Source organism: Myxocyprinus asiaticus, chromosome 22, assembly GCF_019703515.2.
Source record: "Myxocyprinus asiaticus isolate MX2 ecotype Aquarium Trade chromosome 22, UBuf_Myxa_2, whole genome shotgun sequence".
In the NCBI taxonomy this organism is placed as follows: domain Eukaryota; kingdom Metazoa; phylum Chordata; class Actinopteri; order Cypriniformes; family Catostomidae; genus Myxocyprinus; species Myxocyprinus asiaticus.
Genome location: NC_059365.1, coordinates 16,427,731 through 16,451,757, shown reverse-complemented (window position 1 = coordinate 16,451,757; position 24,027 = coordinate 16,427,731).

Here is a 24,027-nt window from a genome sequence, read left to right as displayed (position 1 = left end):
GCAGAAAGTCTTTGCTCGTGTCCTTGAACATAGAAAAACAGAAAAGGCAAATTGCACATAAAACACGTATATTTGTATGGTTTTTTTTTGCTGGCATAATTTGTCTGACACTCATTTCAGTTTGTTCCTGCACAAGTAGTTACTGCTCCTCCCTAATTTTTTTCAGAAAAAAGACAGACAATCCATTCTCAAACACATTTATAATTTAGTCAGAACCTCTGGCCGCCATGAACACGAATGCCTCCAGTCACAATAGACATCCACAGCCCCACACCATAGAGCTACACTAACATTTCAGCAAACCGTAGCTCCATCTCATACACACACACACACACACACAAACAAAAACATTTTTATTGGTTTATTTATCTCAGCTCCTTGTAAAAGCTAAATTGAGAAGGATGTGGTCATAAAGTAGCTATAAATATAAAAGAAGTGAAAAATGTCTAAAAAATCTATCTATCTATCTATCTATCTATCCATCTATCTATCTACCTGTCTGTCTGTCTGTCTGTCTGTCTATCTATCTATCTATCCAGTTTAACAATAACTGATGTTTTTAATGTTGTTTAATAAGTTCTGAAGTCAAATATGTGTATTTTACAATGTTCATGAATATTCTGTAAGTATGATAAATTACTCACCAGGTTACAGGCGTACTATCGCATTGCAGGTCTAATTGGGTCTTTAATGAGTTGCGTAGGACAGGTTCTGCTGTATGCTTTCCAAAACTTCAACATGACCTTAGAATCAGACATGCAAAACATAAACAAAAAATAGATGTTTTTATTTAAAAACAAAAAGAATCATATAAAACATAAAATAAAATATACTGTACTGTGCAAAAGTTTTAGGCACTTGTGAAAAATGTTGCATAGTGAGGATTTATTCAAAAATAGTGCCATAATTAGTTTTAATTTTTCAATTAACATCATCCAAAGTCTAGTAAACATAAAGAAAGCTAAATCAATATTTGGTGTGACCAACTTTGCCTTCAAAACAGCACCAATTCTCCTAGGGACACCTGGACACAGTTTTTCTTAGTTGTTGGCAGTTCCAAGCTTCTTGGAGAATTCGCCACAGTTCTTCTATATATTTAGGGTGTCTCAATTGCTTCTGTCTCTTTATGTAATCCCAGTCTGACTCGATGTTCAGTGGGGGTCTCTGTGGGTTCATGCCATCTGTTGCAGGGCTCCCTGTTCTTCTATTCTATTCTATTTGCAGAAGGAATATTTGAGATTCTAAAATGTATATTACCTATTGACACACTACAGCTAAAGATATAAATAACCATCTTAAGACAAATGTTTTTGTTAAACATCTTATATGCCTAAGACTTTTGCACGGTACTGTATAATATTGTTTAGAAAATAAATGTTGTTCAGTTGAAACATCTATACATAAACATTTGCTAAAATAACCATCCAGTTCATGCATTGTATATTGTCACTGTACCACACTAGGCCAAAAACACTGAAAACCCCTTAATATAATTAAAATATACTGACTCTTAAAACTTCATGTGTTTCTGTTTCTCCTCTACCTAACAGCAAGGGGGGAAAGCAAACACAAATGGCTAGTACAGGTCTTGTAAAAGAGCTACATATGAGGTGACAGCATACAATTCATTAAAAATACTGTAAACAAAATGCACATAGACAATACCACTGGGACTAGAAAGAGGCTACCTGAATTATGCACTTATAAATCAGGATTTAATCGTGAAAGCTCCCCAAAGATTAGGTGAATGAATATAAGTGAGGTGAATTAAAAAAAAAAAAAAAAAAAAAACTTGCTTTCCAGCCCATACTTACAAAAATAATTAAATTCACACTTTTAAATCAAACATATCAGATAGAAGGTACTTAGCATTTTTATAGCTTTGCCATGCATTAACACCTGTGCGGGTATTCGTGAGCATTGAGAGCATCGAGAGGTTTTGCTCTCTGCAGGTTTGTGTGTTGCAGGCTGTCCAGAGATAATTAAGACACTAGTGTTCCCCTTCAAGTTTCTACACTAATGGCATGACATGCCACACCATATGGCCCTATCACCTGGGTCCACCATGGATCACTGTGCCGCCAGCCCTCCATAACAAGGCAAGGCGTGTGTTAGCCTACACACAGCCAACAGATGATGTACATCACACACTCACACAGGGGTGTAAAGTAATTGAGTAGATATACTTAAGTATTATTTTTTTGGGATTTGTAATTTACTCGAGTGTTTACTCGAAATTAAATGGAATACTTGTACTTTTACTTAATTACATTTCCAAAGAAAAATGTTTTACTTTTTACTCCTTACAGTTTTATTTAAACTTGAAAAGTACTCATAAAATTGTTGCAGATCATTTTCTTTCTTCTTACTGGACTGAAGCCGCCTTTTCACTGCATCCGATAAATGACAGACGACAGACCAGAGGTCAGTCATTTCAAATGGAGTGTCGCATGGCGGCTGTGTGGAGTTCTGACCATCTGCAGAGGCGGACTTTCAGATCAGATTTGAGTTTCGGATACGTTGAAATATTTGCGCGACTAGAACGTATGTGACCTCCCGACTGAATATAATGTATTCATTCAAATCTATGAGCACGAAGTGAAAAACACTGATTTTTTTTTTTTTTTTTTTTTTCCTAAACTTTAATCTACTTCTACAGACTGGACAGTTATGAATACAAAAATGATCATTCATGTTGCAAAATATATAAAAAAAAACAAAAGATTAAATGTGTACGTGTCATTTATTTCTACAGTTGCCTTTTTGTTGAAATCATATCTATGAATTTCTACTACAGATTTGCTGAATTATTATTATTGTTGTTAGGTAACTATTAATTATAATATTAACTATAAAACCAGCAAAGATGATAATAATAATTATAATAAAAATAATGGAATCTGAGTAAATATGAATTATGAATTTTCAACAGCAATGTTTGGTAGAGGCTGGGTGCTCTGACCTCACAATTCGTGAGTGACTTGTGTGCCTTGAGTGCCGAATGACTGTGGCAGTATTATTGCAAAATAAAATGATGTGGTTCATAACACGTCTCAGTGCAGTTCCGAAGTGAAATGTCCATTGTGTGGCGCTAAAAGCGAGTTAAATGTTCTCCCAAACAGATGAGGTTTTTAAGGTTAATGTTCTATCAAGATTTAAAACAGAGTGAAAAATAAGTGTTTATTAACTGATAATCTGCCGTTTTACTTGTGATTTGAGTGAAAAGGATAAAAATAATTGCTGTTTTAGTGGCTATAGTGTTCATTACACTTGGAAATTGCTGTGTTAGCCACAACAGATCACATAAAAATCATTTTGGAAAAAAATAAGTTATTGTAACATGAATCTTTGACCAGGTTGCGAATGCCACTGGGGGATAAATATGACAGTCGTCAGAGACAGTACAAAGGCAATTTAACAAACCAGTCGAATTTAACAACATCCTCTCACACAATCTCCTCTCTTGATTTCATTCTAGCTAGGAAAAAAGTTACTTTTAAATTTTTTAATCCTTAAGTACAATTTAATGTGAATACTTATTTACTTTCACTCTGTATGTTTTTGTCTAGATACTTGGACTTTTAACTGCGTAAAAATTTCACTCAGTATCCATACTTTCACTTATATATCCATACTCCGTATACTTTCGGAGTACTTTTTACACCTCTGCATGCACGCTGGCACGTGCACACACACACACAAACACACACAGACAGAGAGATAAACACACTCATACATTTACCTAACTGTCTAAATGGGGGCTTCTACAACAACAAAAAAGAAAATAAAAAATGTACCATGGTATTATCAGGTTTGGACATGGTACCATGATAATGCCATGTTCTTTTGAAAATGTACAGTATGATGGTAATTCCATAGTATTCTTAAAAGTACTATGTAAATGCAGTTGTATATGATTATGATAATCATTCTGTACCACGGCAAATATCAAAGTACCATGGTATTACCATCTGATGCTATCACTGCACCATGGTATCACCACAGTAATTTTTTGTAAAGTTATATTGTGAGTACTTGTAATTACAGTAGAGCTACCATAACTCTAGTTAACTATGAGCCTTTTTTTTTTTTTTTTTTTTTTTTTTTTTTAAGCAGTGAAGGCAACCATTATTTAATTAATTAATTAATCAATTATTGTTTTTATTTTTATTTATTTATTTACTTAGTTCACTTCTGGAAATATAATTGACACTTTCAAAATCAATAATTCTGTACCCAAACATACAGAACAATTGGTCAGAAAACATACAGTTTTACACTTCTATATAATTTCACCTGCATTCATAACACTGACAACCTACAGTATAGGTAAATCTATAGCACTTCATTATGAGTGTGTGGTAAGAAATGGTGAAATACAGTGAAAGGTTCCAGGCAACCATTGTCAAGATTTGACGTATTGGCAGACATAGCCAAATCACTCCACTGTGTCTAATGTACTGTTCAAATGTGTCAGCCTTTAGTCCAGTCAGAATTAATAATAGAGCAATTAAAACCAATGGGGATTTGAGTCCTTCTCTGACAATTACATCTGTTAAAGTTTGAGTGCATTAATGCATAAAAATATTAATTAAAAGGATTGATTTGAATGTTGAAATTCTATTAAATACGAGTGGAGCGCTCAAGTATCAGAGCTGATTAGAGACTGATTATTGTAGCTGAAATGCCGTTTCTCTTATAGCTCATACAAAGGTAGCACAATTACACACACACACACACACACAAAACATATAATTTTATACAAAAATATTACATATTATTAAAGTAATTATTTCCTACATAAAGAAAATATCATGTTAGGAAGGAGAAGTCAGTAAAAATATAAATAAATACATAAATAAATGTTTTTTTTTATTCTGCATTTTTGAAGATGAAACCGCAAAGGTGCATATTTATTTTAGGAATGAGAGAGGAAAAAAGTCCCTTTTTAAGGCAAGTCAGTTCACTCTGTGGCCATCTTTGGAATGCTCCCGGGCAGGCTGGGCAGCTATTTTCTATGTAAACAGGTGGCATAAAATGACAACTCCTATCTACTTGAATGGCGAAAGACAAATTACGATTGAGAACATATTTATTAAAATTAAAATCTGACAACAATGGTATTATAAATTGCGCTTTTCTTAAAAAAAAAAAAAAAAAAAAAAATGGTTCAGCTAATGCACATGCACATTCTCGAGTTGACAGACAGGCGATGTCTGTATCTAAAAGGTGATTGGCTCTTTTGCCTGTAAGGCGGGACTTCCTTTTCTACATCCATTGGCCATACCAATTTCTCCAATTCATTTTAATACCAGTGGTCTGTCTTGGACTATATACTCTCTGGAGAGGAATCACAAAGCATGATTTAAGCAAATGTATTTTTCACTACATTTCCAGATTATCACATGGAGCTTGCTTTATCGTGCAGAGACAAGCACTGTAAATGTTTCATGCACTTTGACTCTGAAGTACCATATTTGTGCCCACAATCTCTAATCTTCAAGGCTGTGCAAGACATTTTATCTTATCACTTGGATTAAGTTTAAAGATTTTTTTATTTTTATTTTTAAATCAGGTACAATACACATTAATAATACAAAAGAATTGTAAAATGTGCCAGATTTAGCCAAATTGGCTAATTTTCATCTGCAGTCCCTAGGCAGGTTGATATTATAATAACCAAATAAAAAACAAACAAACAAAATTGTCATTACACAAATACAAACTATCATACCAGAATCTCTACAAATGCTCACAATTTTGATTCAACAGCAACCACATTTTCAACTTTCTAGAGAAACACAACAACTTGTTATATGTTTTAATTCTTTTAAAAATCTATTCCATTCATGGGTTCCTCTAAAAACAAATGATAACTGGCCAAATGTACTTCATCTCAACGGTATATTACAATCACCCCTTATACACGCTCTTGTGTACCATCCTGTTATTTGATATATATATAATCCTTAAAAACTGGTGGAGCAAAACCATTTAAAATCTTAAAAACAAGTACTAAGTCAGCAAATTTAATCAAATGTTCCCAGCTCAAAAAATAATACTTAGTCAAAACACTACAATGATGAAAACTATTTGGCTTTTTATCTAAAACCTTAAGAGCTTGCTTATAAACAGTCTCAGCTGGTTTTAAAATAGACTTTCAAGTTTGTGTCCATGTAGTCATACAGTATGTGATATGCGGAAGTATCATGGAATTCATAAATAACACTGCTGCCTCTTTAGTCAAACTGTTTCTGATAAATCTAAAATTCTTTCTTCACATGTTTTTTAAAAGAAAGCTGAGAATCTATTATTATTCCTATGTATTTAAATTAATTTACTACCTTAAGCTTCTGTACCTGGACAAACACTTCTGCTTTTACATCATGATATGCCCTTTTGGTAAAAACCATACAAACTGTATTCTTGACATTAAGATGTAGGCATGATTTAGTAAGCCATTGTGAAACCTGATCCATCGTAGAAGTCAATTTCTGTGCAGCCTGTTGCTGACTTTTTGCATGCACATACAAAACAATATCATCAGCATACATTTGACAAACAACATCTGAGGGACAGACATTTGGTAAATCATTTACACACATACTGAACAACAATGGACCTAATATAGATCCTTGTGGAACTCCAATATTAGAATCTAAATATTCTGATGTTGTATTTATAACTCTTACACATTGTTTCCTATTTTCCAAATAAGATTTGAACCTCATAATGGCATCAGCTGAGAAATTAAAATTATTATTAACACAATAAGGAGGCAGGCACTGAAATATTTTGTCATAAGAACAGTCTTGAACATTATAGGCCACAGCCAATAGGACGGAGTGCTTAACAGCTTTGAAAGAACAATACTGTAGTAGGGACAGGGCCTCTTTATTTCAAGGAAAGTGCTGGAAGGTGCAGAGGCTTTTTACCATATTGTCTCAGCTTTAATTGATGCCTTGAATGGGGTCAATTAAATCCTGGAGTGTAATTTCATGCATTCACAGTGCCAGAATGTTTCCTTCTTTAAGTATTTGTCTGGCGAGGCATTGAAGCTCCCCATCCCCAATTTACAATTAATGGCTCCACACATCGCTATTTCTTCAGACACCCATTTCATTCTCATTTGCAAACTGACAATCACAATGTCATTACTGTGTCCACACTGGGCAGCCACAGGAGTAAATGAGCAACAAGACAGGCATCTGAGGTTGGAAGGGGGGGGGGGGGGCAGAGAGAGAGATTACAATATACATCACCTACAAGAAACACACTTACAATACTACCTAACATAATCTCTGTAACCAATTACTTGTCCTTTTCTAGAAACAACTTGATTTAAAAGTGAAGTGTTTAATTTATGGGCACCAAATGGAATTACAGTATGTTTTAAAACAATCTTTTCCAACACCTCTTATAGACTCATCACCCCCTTTCACACTCTCTGATTCTCTATGAACAAATAGGACACACTAAATAAAAGGTGATAAATAATTAATGTCATATTAAACAAAATCACTATAACATATACAGTACACACTGGACAGAAAGCGTGGCAGAGGAATCGGGTCATCCAGTAACATCGCTGGATTGAATGGCAGCTGGTCGTGCAGGGGATTCAGCACAGGAGGTAGGATGGTTATAAGGTTATACATACTATAACTAGTAAGCGTAACGACAGTGCCATTTATGACCATTTTGCCATCCTAGGTGAGAACGCTGTTGTTGACAAGGGGAGGCGGCAGTGTATTAGCGACTTGCGTGGCAATCTCTTTATTGGCACATCCGTTTGCCAGAGAGATCTCATTGTGACAAGTCTCTTGCTCTCTTTGTGAAGGAGGAAGTGGGAGCCGGATAAACAATCCACATGAGTCTTTATTTCAACACAATTTTCAGTGTAACATAAAATAATGCTTTTCAGCCTTATACTGCATAAACACACACACACACACACACACACACACAGCTTTGTGCGTATCTCTCTCTCCCCTCCGTCGGTTTGGATTGCCCTTTTATCCTTCTCAAGCTCTCACTGCAACACAAAATAGCTGTTTGAGATAATGTCCCACAGGTGTCAATCCTTACCGCTCTTCCTGTCTTTGCCTCACTCTCCACAGACGTCACTTGGCCATGGCCATATCACCAATCTCAGTGGTGATGTGTGTCCTCCACCTTGTAAATGCGACACCAATATTCACTCTGGTTTTACTCTGTTCTCTGTCTCTGTGTCTTTTAGCAAGTCTTCGAATTTTGTCTTTATTATCTGTGAGTGAAGCTAAATGTCTTTTCCTCTGTAACACGTCTGCCATGGACGTTCATATTCCCCGGCTGAACAGCTAGTTCAAGTAGCAACGCCTCAAACTCATGCTATAGGTTGAAATAGAGAGGATGGGTGACACTGAGCAGGCCGCTCAAAATATAAACATGTTTTGACAGTGCCTGGGAGGCTCAGTGTTTATAATTCTGGAGAAGGTAAACCAACAAATGGCTTACTTTTAGTTTTCAATTTACAGTAAACTGGGATTGTAGTATGGATTTTGACACAAAAAAGTTACATAATTCACCTTTATAAATGTTTATATCAGACCAAATAAGCCTTAAATCTAAAAAGGCTAACTACATTGAATAGCACCCCAATTTGCATATTGGGTTGCTACCCCAGAAAAAGCCACCAATGACATCTTAAACAAAAGTCATGATGAAAAGCTCCTAAAGGAAAGACCAGAGGATTACATGATGATCTATAAAAGAGTGGTGAGTTCAGCAACATAATATTTTATAGAAAACACCCTGAAGCCTGACATGCTGCAATTAGACACCTCTATCCCACAGTTATCATAAAGGGCATCAGTAATGGATGAAAAATGAAAGAAGATGAGGACTTTGATGTGATGACAACAGTAGACATATTTACCTTTTTCATGTGACGTCACTGAATGGCCGCGCCGCCATGTTTATGACCAAAATTCTATATAGGCTACCTTCAATGCATCACTGTGGGATGCAAAAAAAGCAGGCAATATTTTTGTTTCTATTTATAAATGTTGAAATGTATAAATGAAGTTATATCTTTAACTGACATGGTTTAATTTTGCCAAGTCAAGCAGCGATGAAGGGGGATAGCCGGGATAAAACACTTGTTGGTTTTTGCTCATTTATTCAGACATGTCAGTTGTCTGTAGACAAGAAAATTATGTTTATAACATAATCGAGTCAGATACAATTAAACTGGAAATGCACATAAGACGATGTGAAATTCATAACTAGGGATGTGCCCAAAGCCGAATACCTTATTCGGAAAGGCACAAAAAATTACTTCAAAATGAATAACGGATTCATCTGAATATTATCAAAAATATTTTTATGACTGATTATCCAAAAATCACAAGGATACGGCGACATTTTAAATAAACATATCCAAAATTACAAAGAATTTATGAATCTGTGCAGCCAATATTTCTAAAGTGTAAACCTTATGAATGAAAATGCACACGTTGTGATTTCAGATCAGATGGGCGCGGACTTAACTCGTTTGAAGTCTCTGTTAATTATGCACGTCTGGAGCTTGTCAAGTGTAATATTAATTAAGATACAACATCATATACACTTTCCACTTCTTGAAATGTCTATGTTAATGTATCACACAATTCACACATGATTCTCATGTATTTATTTATAGCCTAAACCTGAGCGCGATGTTAATTCCTGACCTGAAGGGAACTTGTCATTCTGTCTCTTAAAGCTGACCACATTTATATCCACATCAGCGATTAAGGTAATTAACTGGTTAAGACTTTATTCTGAAAAAAAGTTAAAGGTTTAAATGCTCCATAGAGTATTCATCTATTAGGAATATTCCTCCTTATGTAAAACGAAGAAACTGAAACATGCTCCGTCTTTTATTTTTTTCTTCTTCTTTAAACTGTGCTACCTCTGGTATGGCACTATGTAAATTTATTATTATTATTATTATTTAACTAAATAATGGTGTCTTATCATAGAAATTCCTGATAGATTTATGGGACTTTCACCTGTTTGTAGGCTATATTGATTTTATTTTCATTTCTTTTAATGTTTGAATTTTTATTTATTATTCACTGCAAAATGTGTGCATGACATTTCACATTGACATTCCACCTCAGGCCCAACCGGAAAAAAATGGTTACAGGCTCAATGTATCCTCCTCATAGACACCCCATGGCCCCACCTGCCCCTCTGTCTGCATCACCCACAACCTCCCACCAGGAACCAATCAACTCAAAGGTATCCAGCATATACAAAGCCTGATCTGTTCTCACCTAATGGGTTATTAACTTTAGAAAGAGAGATAGGGGAAAAAAAAAATAACATATGTAACTATTATTCTAATTATTCCACTTAATTTATTAATGTAATATATTGTTGTTTGTCTTGTTTTAGAGTGAAAAATGCAGTTGGGTACACGTAAATTGGTTCCTTGAAAATCTCATGTTGGAATGTTCAGAGCCTTAGGTCCTCTAATTTTGGTATAAAGACAAGTCACCCGGTCTTCAAAAAAGAAGTTCAAGATTCTGATTCTGACAATATAGTGTTGCAAAATGCACAGAGTAGAGAAGATTTGTTCAGTGGCTATCCAAAAGGCTACAGAGAAATAGTTCTACCATCAACCAAACTAAAAGGGGTAACTCAGGGCAGGAATTCAGAGGGAATCTCACATGGTACACAAAAGAACTGATAAAATTAAAGGAGCTCTAAGCGATTTCAGCCGTTCTACTTCCACGAGACTGAGCCGTTGGATTAGCCACGCCCCCTCTTTCCAAAACCCTGAACTCCAAAAATACCAAAATGAGCTTTATTGAGAGCAGAAACGGTTGTTAAAAAACAACAGTAGTATAATAGCACCATCAACTGATAACTGTTATGAACAACATTGCATAAAATTGCATATGCCTCAATAATTCGCTGCAACAACAACACTATGAGAATGCGCAAAGACAGGCATAAAGTGGCACTGTCTGCGGACACATTTTGTTTGCTGTTTGCAGAGTCTAGAGTTGTCACAGAGACAGGGGATATATCTCAGGGCACTTGTTTCAATATCTTTCAGGGAGTAGAAATATTTTTTGCATACCTTTCCATGAAAAAATTGCTTACAGCACTTTTAATTGAAACAGTTAAAGATTCTACATTTGGCTGAAAATCAAAAAAAGAGATTGGGAGTTTATTAATGCTAAGAACGCAGAGAACAGACTAGTGTTCTTATGAAGACCAGTCTTGCCAAGCTACATTGGAAGAACAAACTCAGAATGACAGGAGGACATAGAATGCATATTGCAAGCTTTTCTTCCTGTTGCACAATTGCCCGTCCCAGCACATTTGTAGCCAGTGAGAAAACTACTGGCATTATCACACACCAAAGACAGAAATATTATCATTAAACCAGTGAGGTTTTCAGGTTAGTGATATGTTAAAAGAAGTATGTTAACACTTGTTTCCTCCATGGGTTTATTACTTTATTGAAATGATGCCCAAAAAATGTATTCTTGAGTATTGGAATTAAACTTGAGCAGTGGATAATGATGTTGAGCGAGTCCACAAGAACATAAGAACACATAAGAACACACATTGAGAAACATTCATTGTCTCAACAGACAATAACATATTCTTTTGTGCTACATATATTCCCCTGCAGAGTCCCCTTATTGTAACAAAGAAACCTTCTTCATCCTTATGGATGAGATCAGCCATTTCCAGTGGCGATTTAAATACGAGGAGTTGAACTCGACCAGATCAACACACAAGGTGATAAATACATTACACTTCCTGCCTTCACACCACCTCAGAAATAACTATGACAAAATCACAAACAAAAGTGGGAAACTTATCCTACAGCTCTGTTGGTCATTGAGTCTATTGTCAATGGTCACCTTCAAGAAGACTCATTTGGTTGTTATACATGTAACTCTCTTCTGGGCAGCAGTACTGTAGATAATACCATTACAGATATTGATCCAGTACATATCAGAACATTCACAGTCAGTCCTCAAACACCCTTATCAGACTTCTGTAAAATATACAGTATACATAAAAGAACAATAAACAAATCAAATATGCAGAGAGACTGCTCAATTACAAAAGAGACATTGATCCTACATATGGACAGAAAACAGTAAATAAAACCAAAATGCAATTAAGAGTCAAATCATACAATCAATATTGGACAGATAATGGAGGAGTCAGTGTATACAAATAACTTTTGGAACACCTGGAACAAACTCTATAGACCACATCAAGATGAATTGACCATTCAAAATTGCCAGTATGAAATTCACATTCAAATCTGGCTAAAAATCCTAGAAGCAATAACTGAACCAATTGTGTTGTATGGCAGTGAGGTATTGGGGGAAAAAAAAGCCAACTGAATTGTTTCATACCCAAATAATAAAAAAAAAAAAAAAAAAAAAAACACAGGGCAACCCCAAACAACTCATGCAGTGCTGAATTAGGCAGATACCCCCTGCTAATTAATGTCCAAAAAATAATAATGTAACTTATCACAGTAAAATACACACAATCAAAAATTACAACCACACACAAATGACAAAACAATAAACATACAGTAACATTATATTTCCCATTGGAAACATATCACACAGTCACAAAAGAAAATGCAAACTAAATAGAGCTGCCGAATCAAACAAAACTGAGTCACATATTAAGAGAAAACGCAAGCCTTAACTAAAAGCAGCTAGATATGTAGCAGCCTGCCACAGGCTAACCAATCAATAACACTGTTACATTATAAAATGTGCATATAGAGTAGTGTGTATGCTCAACAATGTTAGATTGTTGTTGTTGTTTTTTTTCCTTGTTTTAATTTTTTCCCACATATTTATACTGTTTATACTGTACTATTTTCTTTCAATTGCCATTGCTTTGGCAATACCATACAACAGTCATGCCAATAAAGCTTTTTTGAACTGAATTGATGAGAGAGCAGGTGAGCGAGGGACCGATGGAGGTCCGGGTTGAGTGACGACTGAACTCGACTTGTCTCTCAGGTATCCAGACCTTATCAGGTGGCCTATTACTGTCACTCTGGTTAACCATCTAATGTCAATGTCATTTACAACAGGGTCAGTGACACAGAGCCTGACCTTTCTCTTCAGCCCTTAGCCAGACACTACAGTGAGGCTGTGTTTCTTTACTTAAGACATCAAAATAAATGTACTAAACCTCACTTCACTTCTTATTGAAAGATTAAATGTCTACCATATTCTGTCTATGGACAATGGACTCGTGAGATACTGAAATGTTGCGACCAGACAAACTGTTTGACATGGTTGACATTCATACTGCCAATGTAAATAAAATGTGATTTTATTTAGGGTAAACGTTTGTCGGCCAGCTTGTGCCCATAGCCCCTCGACATACCCACCTGGTGCGAATTCAGAGACCTGTTTGGCCACAGAGGTACATTTCCATCTCATTCATCACAGACAGACAGATAATCAGAAAGTCATTACAGTAGCCTGACACTGCCACAAGCTCCAGGAAGACAGAGTAATTGAGCAGTGCAGCATGAGCCAAGGCCAAGGCATAATGAATACGAGATGTCTTCCTGCTAAAGGAGAAAGAGAGATGGCTGCTTGAATGAGAGTGAGTGACTATGAGTGAAAGAGAGAGAGAGAGAGAGAGAGAGAGAGAGAGAGAGAGAGAGGAATGTTTATTTGAAGATAAGCATTATCATAAAAAAAGTTAGAAGTTTCATCGTTGACAAAAATGACAAAGGAGAGAGAAAAAAGAAAGAAAGAAAGAAAGAAAGAGGATGAATACTTCAGAACAAAGAAAGAGAACAGAAAGTCTTTTTTAAGAAATGTCTTTGTAGAAAAAAAATGAAATCAAATGTGAGATCTTTCTTTTATAAAATGACAGGCCTCTGCTCCAGATTTAAATCCTGACTTCATTGGTACTGACTCTTTGTGTTGAGTGCTGGCATTTTGTCGGTACACTGGTGAAGCTTCTTTCTGTGTTGTGCTTTCATCAAGCAACACAGAATGCTATCTGTCCATCTCCAATCAGTCAAAAACACTGGCTCCACTTTCTTGAAGGATTACAGATAGAGCCCAGAAAGGCCATTAACACTTTCAAACACCCTGCTTTGCAGAGGTCATACTACAATTACTGAAAAAAACATACAGTACTCTGCAGACTGATCACAGAGTGAACTCTGCAATTTGGCAGTAATTCGGCTGAATGGGGTTGATTTCAGGGTACATGAACTTTTGGAAGCAACATTTCGATTTCCAGTGTGATCATGCAAACTTCTGCCTCTTTGGGACTTGATTTTATTAATTGAGAAGTGATTTAAATGTGAAAGTAGCCACTACATAACAGAATGGAGGCAGGTCATAGGAGGGGATTAATTGGAAAAATAATGGAGACTGATGACATCAGCCAAAATGGAAAGCTGTTTCAGAGGCAGAATAATTATATTTTGATGAAAGACTACAAAGATTTTTTTTCTTTGAAATTACATGCTGTAATGAGTCGTGCACAATAAAATCAAGAATTTGTTTTAAGAAAGTTTGATTTCATGCTAACTTCAAATTATGAGTACAGGTGCATCTCAATAAATTAGAATGTCGTGGAAAAGTTCATTTATTTCAGTAATTCAACTCAAATTGTGAAACTCGTGTATTAAATAAATTCAATGCACACAGACTGAAGTAGTTTAAGTCTTTGGTTCTTTTAATTGTGATGATTTTGGATCACATTTAACAAAAACCCACCAATTCACTATCTCAAAAAATTAGAATATGGTGACATGCCAATCAGCTAATCAACTCAAAACACCTGCAAAGGTTTCCTGAGCCTTCAAAATGGTCTCTCAGTTTGGTTCACTAGGCTACACAATCATGGGGAAGACTGCTGATCTGACAGTTGTCCAGAAGACAATCATTGACACCCTTCACAAGGAGGGTAAGCCACAAACATTCATTGCCAAAGAAGCTGGCTGTTCACAGAGTGCTGTATCCAAGCATGTTAACAGAAAGTTGAGTGGAAGGAAAAAGTGTGGAAGAAAAAGATGCACAACCAACCGAGAGAACCGCAGCCTTATGATTGTCAAGCAAAATCGATTCAAGAATTTGGGTGAAGTTCACAAGGAATGGACTGAGGCTGGGGTCAAGGCATCAAGAGCCACCACACACAGACATGTCAAGGAATTTGGCTACAGTTGTCATATTCCTCTTGTTAAGCCACTCCTGAACCACAGACAACGTCAGAGGCGTCTTACCTGGGCTAAGGAGAAGAAGAACTGGACTGTTGCCCAGTGGTCCAAAGTCCTCTTTTCAGATGAGAGCAAGTTTTGTATTTCATTTGGAAACCAAGGTCCTAGAGTCTGGAGGAAGGGTGGAGAAGCTCATAGCCCAAGTTGCTTGAAGTCCAGTGTTAAGTTTCCACAGTCTGTGATGATTTGGGGTGCAATGTCATCTGCTGGTGTTGGTCCATTGTGTTTTTTGAAAACCAAAGTCACTGCACCTGTTTACCAAGAAATTTTGGAGCACTTCATGCTTCCTTCTGCTGACCAGCTTTTTAAAGATGCTGATTTCATTTTCCATCAGGATTTGGCACCTGCCCACACTGCCAAAAGCACCAAAAGTTGTTTAAATGACCATGGTGTTGGTGTGCTTGACTGGCCAGCAAACTCACCAGACCTGAACCCCATAGAGAATCTATGGGGTATTGTCAAGAGGAAAATGAGAAACAAGAGACCAAAAAATGCAGATGAGCTGAAGGCCACTGTCAAAGAAACCTGGGCTTCCATACCACCTCAGCAGTGCCACAAACTGATCACCTCCATGCCACGCCGAATTGAGGCAGTAATTAAAGCAAAAGGAGCCCCTACTAAGTATTGAGTACATATACAGTAAATGAACATACTTTCCAGAAGGCCAACAATTCACTAAAAATGTTTTTTTTATTGGTCTTATGATGTATTCTAATTTTTTAAGATAGTGAATTGGTGGGTTTTTGTTAAATGTGAGCCAAAATCATCACAATTAAAAGAACCAAAGACTTAAACTACTTCTGTCTGTGTGCACTGAATTTATTTAATACACGAGTTTCACAATTTGAGTTGAATTACTGAAATAAATGAACTTTTCCACGACATTCTAATTTATTGAGATGCACCTGTAGCTTATATCTGGGCAAGATGTAGTCTGGGCTGGCTCCAACACTGGAAACAAATATTTGAAGAATTACTTGAAAAAGTGGTCTAGTATGTAGACAGCCCCACAGATCTTTACTTTTCTTGTTAGAAACTTTCAGATGAGAGAGTTAGATGAGGGGCAGATGTATCATGAAAAGGTATGATCCACAAACATATCGATGAGAGGAAAGATTTAGGTTGGATCTCATGAAATATTAAACTGTTTAAAAAAGCACTTCTGCAACAAGGACTCTCATCTCCACAAGCCTGCTGCCTTTTATCCAGCCAAACGTTATTAGATGGTTTATCATTTTCTTTCCAAGTTCAGCTTACAAAGTCTGGAACTGAAGTTTTGCATTGTTATGTCTGCTACACCAAGAGTGTTGTCGTCATTGCTGTTGATCCTCAAACACATGTAATTTCGCTAAGTGCTTTAAAATTGAGTGAGGTAAGAAATCAGTTTGGTTTGTCAAACATCGGATAAAGCGGTACAGTCCAAAGGGCTCATCACAGTTAAAATGTGAATCTTAGGAAGGCTGGTATTTTCTCTCAATAGTCCAAACTGGCATTCTGAAATACTCCTGGCATGCTTTTGAAGTACCCTTTGTATGATGAATTGCACTCCCCTGATCACTGTTCTCTTATCAGACAGACACAGTAGAACCATAGACTCTCTCTCTCTCTCTCTCCTTCCTTCTGTGTATCATCTAATAAAAAAAATCCCATTTAAAAATGCACCTGTTCTGCTGCGAGTATAGCGAAATCACACATACGCATTTTTAAATATATTTGATTTTAACTGTCTTCAATCACTAATCTTTCATGTGGAATGAATGGAAAACACAATGAAAAACACATGAGTTATTTTGAAAATACCATCAAAACAGCTGTACACTATTTTTTTTAAAGCAACCGACTCTTAAAGAGACTCTTAAACTCCCTCCCTGCTTTCCCTCCCTTTCTGTTGTGTTTCCTGTTCTTTGTTAAGTGTTCGTTTTGTTTGTCTTGTTTTTTTTGTTTGATGTTCCCACTGGCAGTTCCTGACTTCACAGCCCAGTGACTGCCTATATTTGCTGTTAATAAATCCTTTGAACTGTTCCTCTGCTCTTGGGTCTGTCTGTCTGTCTCACTATCGCTCATGACACACTTACTGTAACTACTACTTTTATTTTAGTGAATTAAAATTCTGTTGTTTTTTATATGTATTTCAAAGTACTAAAACTCTAAATAAATACATGAATACAATATTTATATAGCATGTATTAGAAGAAAAAATATACAGTATGTATTTACATTTATATAAATAAAATAACTACTAAACTATGATGAGCTTGAAAAACTTTATAATTCCAGTTTTAAATATTTAAAACCTCTTTTTCTAGCAATGACAGCCATAACTGGTATGAGCACATACTGGCTTTCAATACAGTTCAGAAGTGATTTTGGCCCATTCTTCCACACAAATATGTTTCAAGTTTTACTGGTTAAAGAGATGATCCATCTGCACTGCAATTTTCAAAGCAGTGTTAATAAGATTCACAGTTTGATTGTGATCAGGGGTTTGAGTGGACAATTACACAGTAGGATGTTCACTTTTTTTAAAGCAACTACTTGTTTATTTCTCCGCTCTCCATTAACTTTGTTCATGAAGAGAGTGTTTATGTATTTTTCCATAACTTCCACTCCCATATAATTAAACCATCAGTGTCCACTGGGATACTGGGAGCACTTTATTAGGAACACCTGTACACCTACTTATTCATGTAATTATGTAATCGACCAATTGTGTGACAGCAGTGCAATGTATAAAATCACGCAGATACTGATCAGGAGTTTCAGTTAATGTTCACATCAACCATCAAAATGGGAAAAAAAAAAAAAATTGGATCTCACTGATTTTGACCGTGGCATGATTGTTGGTGCCAGACAGCTGCTTTAATATTTCTGTAACTGCTGATCTGCTGGGATTTTCACGCACAACAGTCTTTAGAGTTTACTCAAAATGGTGCCAAAAACAAAAAAACATCCAGTGAGCAGCAGTTCTGCAGACAGGAACACCTTGTTGATGAGAGAGATCAACAGAGATTGGTCAGACTGGTTCAAGTTGACAGAAAGGCTACAGTAACTCAGATAACCACTCTGTACAATTTTAGTGAGCAGAAAATCATCTCAGAATGCAAAAAACGACGAACCTTGAGGCAGATGGGCTACAACAGCAGAAGACCACATTTGTCACTTTGTTAGGACCATAGTGTTCCTAATAAAGTGCACAGTGAATGTATATATATACACAAAAAACACACATGCACACATTCTCTACAATGCCAGCATTTGAACACAACCCTCAAGAGCTGCTCTCCTTCCCAAAGATTACCCATGATGCACTACGACTCTTCTTTGTTCGCTTTATTTCAAATACCTCAGCCCTATATTTGACTGATGGAGGATGGAGAAGAGAGGCCTGGATGGAGTAATGCAAGAGAGTTTTAATAGAAGCACTGCCACTCAACATTGGCAACGGTATTAGTCTGATCTCATTAGCTGCCGCTTAGACTACCATAAACAACTGCAGGATTCTCAGTCTCCTGCTTGATTATTCCTAAAGACCAGCTTCACATTCCTCTCCTTCTACCATCCTTTGTCTCTTTCTCTCCACTAAGAGGGGTTTTCAGGCATAGTAGTAACAGTGATAACCACCTGATCTTTTCTCACTTCTCATTTTGTATTAAAGTTTAAATTAGGAATCTTTCCACTTTGAGGAAAAAATTTAAAACCAAAAGTGAATGGTAACTGAGGATGCTCTGCCTAACATCTTTTTTATTTTCCATGGAAGAAAGGATGTAGTGGTCACTTGGTGCACCCACCTCAAAAGTGGATACTGCATTATAGCTTGGAAAATCAAACAACATGGATTTAAATGTTATGGTTTATTACCCATTCATGCAAATAAAATTACATAAATTATTATTATTATTATTTTTTGTATTATTCTGTGTCTTTGCCTGAAAGGTCCAAAGATGGCACACTCCGGCAGATTTTTATCCTACTGATCTATATTTCACATTTCTCTGTACTAATACAGCCCTCCATACCCCCTTATGTTCTGTTCCTCCACCCCATGCTCATCTAAGAGATACAGTTGTGGCCAAAAATATTGGCACTCTTGGTAAATATGAGCATAGAAGGCTGTGAAAAAAAAAAAAAAAACTACATTGTTTATCCTTTTGATCTTTTATTAAAAAAAATCACAATGATCTAAACTTTAATTGAAGTAAAACAATTGAAACAGGGGAAATATCTCATTATTAAATAAATATTCTTTCTCCGAAACTCATTGGCCATAATTATTGGCACCCTTTCATTCAATACTTTTTGCAACCTCCCTTTGCCAAGATAACATCTCTGAGTCTTCTCTTATGATGCCTAATGAGGTTGGAGAACACCTGGCAAGGGATCTGAAACCATTCCTCCATACAGAATCTCTACAGATCCTTCAAATTCAGAGGTCCTTGTTGGTGGACTCTCCTCTTCAGTTTCACCTCACAAATTTTCTATGGGGTTCAGGTCAGAGGACTGGGATGGCCATGGTAGAACCTTGATTTTGTGGTCAGTGAACCATTTTTGTGTTGATTTTGATGTTTGTTTTGGATCATTGTCCTGCTGGAAGATCAAACGAGGGCCCATTGTAAGCTTTCTGGTAGAGGCAGCCAGGTTTAGATTTTTTATCTGTTGGTATTTGATAGAGTCTGTGATGCCATTTATCCGAACAAGATGTCCAAGACCTCTGGCAGAAAAACAGCCCCACAACATTAAAGATCCAGCACCACATTTAACTGTGGGCATTGGGTACTTCTTTATCTCTGTGTGCCAAACCCATCTCTGGTGTTTGCTGCCAAAAAGCTTCTTTTTTGTTTCATCTGACCATAGAACCCGGTCGCATTTGAAGTTACAGTTGTGTCTGGCAAACTTAAGATGCTTGTGTTTGTTGTTGGATGAGAGCAGAGACTTTTTTCTTAAAACCCACCCAAACAACTTGTGGTGATGTAGGTGATGTCTGATATATATATTTTTTTAGACTTTCTGACCCCAAGACCCAACTAATTTCTGCAATTCTCCAGCTGTGATCCTTGGAGATTCTTTGGCCACTTGAACATCCTCTTCACTGTGCATGGAGACAATAAGACAAACGTCCTCTTCCAGGCCAATTCTTAAGATCTCCAGTTAATTGGAAATTGTTAATTATTGCCCTGATGTTGGAAATGGGCATTTTCAATGTTTTGGCTATTTTCTTATAGCCACTTCCCATTTTGTGAAGCTCAACAACCTTTTGCTGCACATCAGAACTATACGCTTTAGTGTAACCTACTGTGATTAATGATTAAGGGAATTTGGCTTGTGTGTTACCCCTGTGAAACAGGAAGTCATGGCTGAACAATTTAATGTTCCTAGTCACCCAGGTGCACTAAAATTTTTTTAATATGAATGGGAATATGCTTCAGATATATTTTACTCATAAGAATTTCTAGGGGTGCCAATAATTGTGGCCAACATGTTTTGGAGAAAAAATATTTATTTAATAATGAGGTATTTCCCCTCTTTCAATTGTTTTACTTCAATTAAAGATTAGATTTTTGTGAATTTTTCAATAAACAATGACAAAAGGATAAACAATGCAGATTTTTTCTTTCTTTCTTTTTTTTCCCTGACATTTTTGGCCACCACTGTACCTGACATGGAGATGGCATCATGATGGGCACAAATACATAAAATGTATTTAAAATAAAAATACAAAATTTCTCAGTTTAAATGTGTCAAATAAAATACCAAATACTGTGTGGAAAAATTTATCAAAATAAAATTAGTATTCTGAATATAAAGAAAATTTTGGTGTAAAACTGCTTAGAAACTTTTGTTTTCATTTCACCTACCTCTTCCCTTCCCCTCCTAAGTGTTTTTTCAAACACCTTTTTGCTTGTTTTTTAATAATAATAATAATAATAATTTAAAAAAAATATGCAGGCCTATTACTGTGGTCTTATGTACTTGTATCATATAACAGAATGATTTGCATTGCAGTCATATGAAAGGTTCAATAGTTGCTGTAAAGTTTTGCCATGGTTTTTTGGACAATGTGTTCTTGGACATAGCACCTGATATAAACTATGGTAATGGTTTATATCAAAGTACCATCTGATGCCGTCACTGTACCATGGCACTGCCACAGTACTTTTTTGTAAAAGTTAGGTAATGTAAGGCAATCCAAAATCATAGCGAAATCGTAAGGATTCTTAAGACTTTTCTAAGTTTGGCTAATTCGTATGATATCGTACCACTGCCAATGACATCGCTGGACATCGTTTCCATCTAATACGCGGCAATTACTTGCTTCTGTCACAAACAACTGCTTCCTATCATGTTTACACTCTACTGATTGGTTAGGGGTTTGGGTAAGGGCATAATATTAATGATCATGTCCTTGACACCTCATACGCAGAACTAGCACTTACATGTGCATTAAACATCCGGGCATTTGCACATGATGAAATCGTACGAAATCATATGAAATAAAATATGTATGAATTGTCATGAGATCGGGTTGGCCAATCAATTAAAAGCAATTATATATAAACAGGTACTGTACATGATTACAAACTTATGTAGTGCAAAATCCCAAATAGCAGCCATTTCTATACTTATTTCTGTCCAGGTTACACTGCAGCCTGCTATTACTTGTGGTGAACTCCATTAAATAAATCAGGTGTTAAACAGAGGGTACTTTTCTAGCTATCTAGCAAGGAGTAATGCTTTCACATGACAAGCTAGCTATTAAATACACAAGCAGTTGCTAACACAACAACCGTTTAGATAGCAGGACTGACTAGCTAGTGCTAAAACTATTTTCCCCTTGCCAGTGCTCTTTTATTCCTTATGTTAACTGAAAGCAAATCTGAATGATGTTCCATTTTAGCCTGCTAGCTAGTGATCTAGCTAACGATAGTTAGACTAGCTCACTGCTGACTTTTGATTTCCTCACTGTTGACACGCATTGCATTAGCTGGTGAGAAGTATCATAGCAACCTTAATATTTTAATGGAAATTAAATAACGTTTAATAATAATGTTGATTTTTGCAACAAGTAGAATCAACCATTACATCCTCACCTTATCTTACTCCATATTTTTTTGTAGGAACGCAGAAAATTCACTCAACCAAGAATGCAGCCTAATAAAGACGTTGACCTTCCACAAAGTATTGGATGTATTTTGAAAATACACAAATATCACACTTGTATTTAGATACAAATTACATTTTATTTTTTCAGAATACTATTTTGTATTTCAAATACATATTTCAAATACATGTACCTGAAATACTGCCCATCCCTGTGTGTGTGTCTGGGAAGGCTAATTGACAAGATGGACACTTGTCGTAAATAGTGCCCCAGTCCACCCGGTGCCATTACATAGTCATTTCCTGGTTTAATGTGTATGGAGAGTGTTCATTATTTGTGACAGATGGACTCTACTCTTACTCTTTGAATTCCTGATCTCAGAGAGCCAAATTAGAATCTACTAATCAGACAGGACCTATATAGTCACTTCAGTTTAATCTATCTATCTAGTGTACGCACATGCACACACACACACACACACACACACACACACACACACACACACACACACACACACACACACACACACATGTTGGTGCGGCTATCTTTATGAGGACTCTCCATAGACATAATGATTTTTATACTGTACGAACTATAGATTCTACCCCCTAACCCTACCCCTAAACCTAACCCTCACAAAAACGTTCTGCATTTTTCCATTTTCATAAAAACATAATTTAGTATGTTTTTTAAGCAATTTGAATTATGGGGACACTAGAAATATCCTCATAAACCACATTTATAGCATAAAACCCTTATAATTACTAGTTTGTAACCTAAAAAAAACTGTCCTTGTAAACCACCCAAACTCACCCACACACACACACACACACACACACACACACAAAGGCAGACTAAATGAACTAGACACTATTGCAAGTGTTAAAATAACTGTGTATGTGTGGGTGTGTGTGTTTGTGTCTGGATGCACATGTAAGTTTGCATGTGGTTATGCATGTGTGTGCATGCATCTCACTCTCTCTCTCTCTCTCTCTCTCTCTCTCTCTCTCTCTCTCTCTCTCTCTGTGTGTGTGTGCGTGTGTGCGTGTGTGCATCACTGTCTTTACTAATGATTAGTATGTATGGTCTTAAGTGAGTCTTAAAGATACAGCACACACATGACCTCTTTTGGCTCAGTGCTGCATTACAGTGCTGCATTCCATTAGACTGTCTATGTAGACAAGAGAAGAGAAGAGAAGAGAAGAGAAGAGAAGAGAAGAGAAGAGAAGAGAAGAGAAGAGGCTATGTTGCACTTTAAATTCAATTTAGTGTAAAAAGACCTTAACATTTGTTAGTATGATCAAATAATTAGTTATGATAAATGATACATTGCAGCTGATATTGCCTCTGGTAATCACACTGGAAATGGAAAGTCAAGTTCAGCACATTGCTTTGTTGGGATACAGTATGGAAAACATAGTAGGTCATCAGAGTAGAATTAAAACTATTTACATATGATATACGAAAATAGCAAGAGTACTGGTAGTATGCTATTCCAAACATAACCATTATTCTTAGTTCAGTAGGTTAATTGCCGAGAAGACTTCACTCAAAATGATGTGCAAATAAAAAGCTTTTTAAAAGGACTGTATGGAATAATATGATGTCTGACAGAAAATTAAGTTTATAGACAGAAGCCTCTATAAATCATATAAAT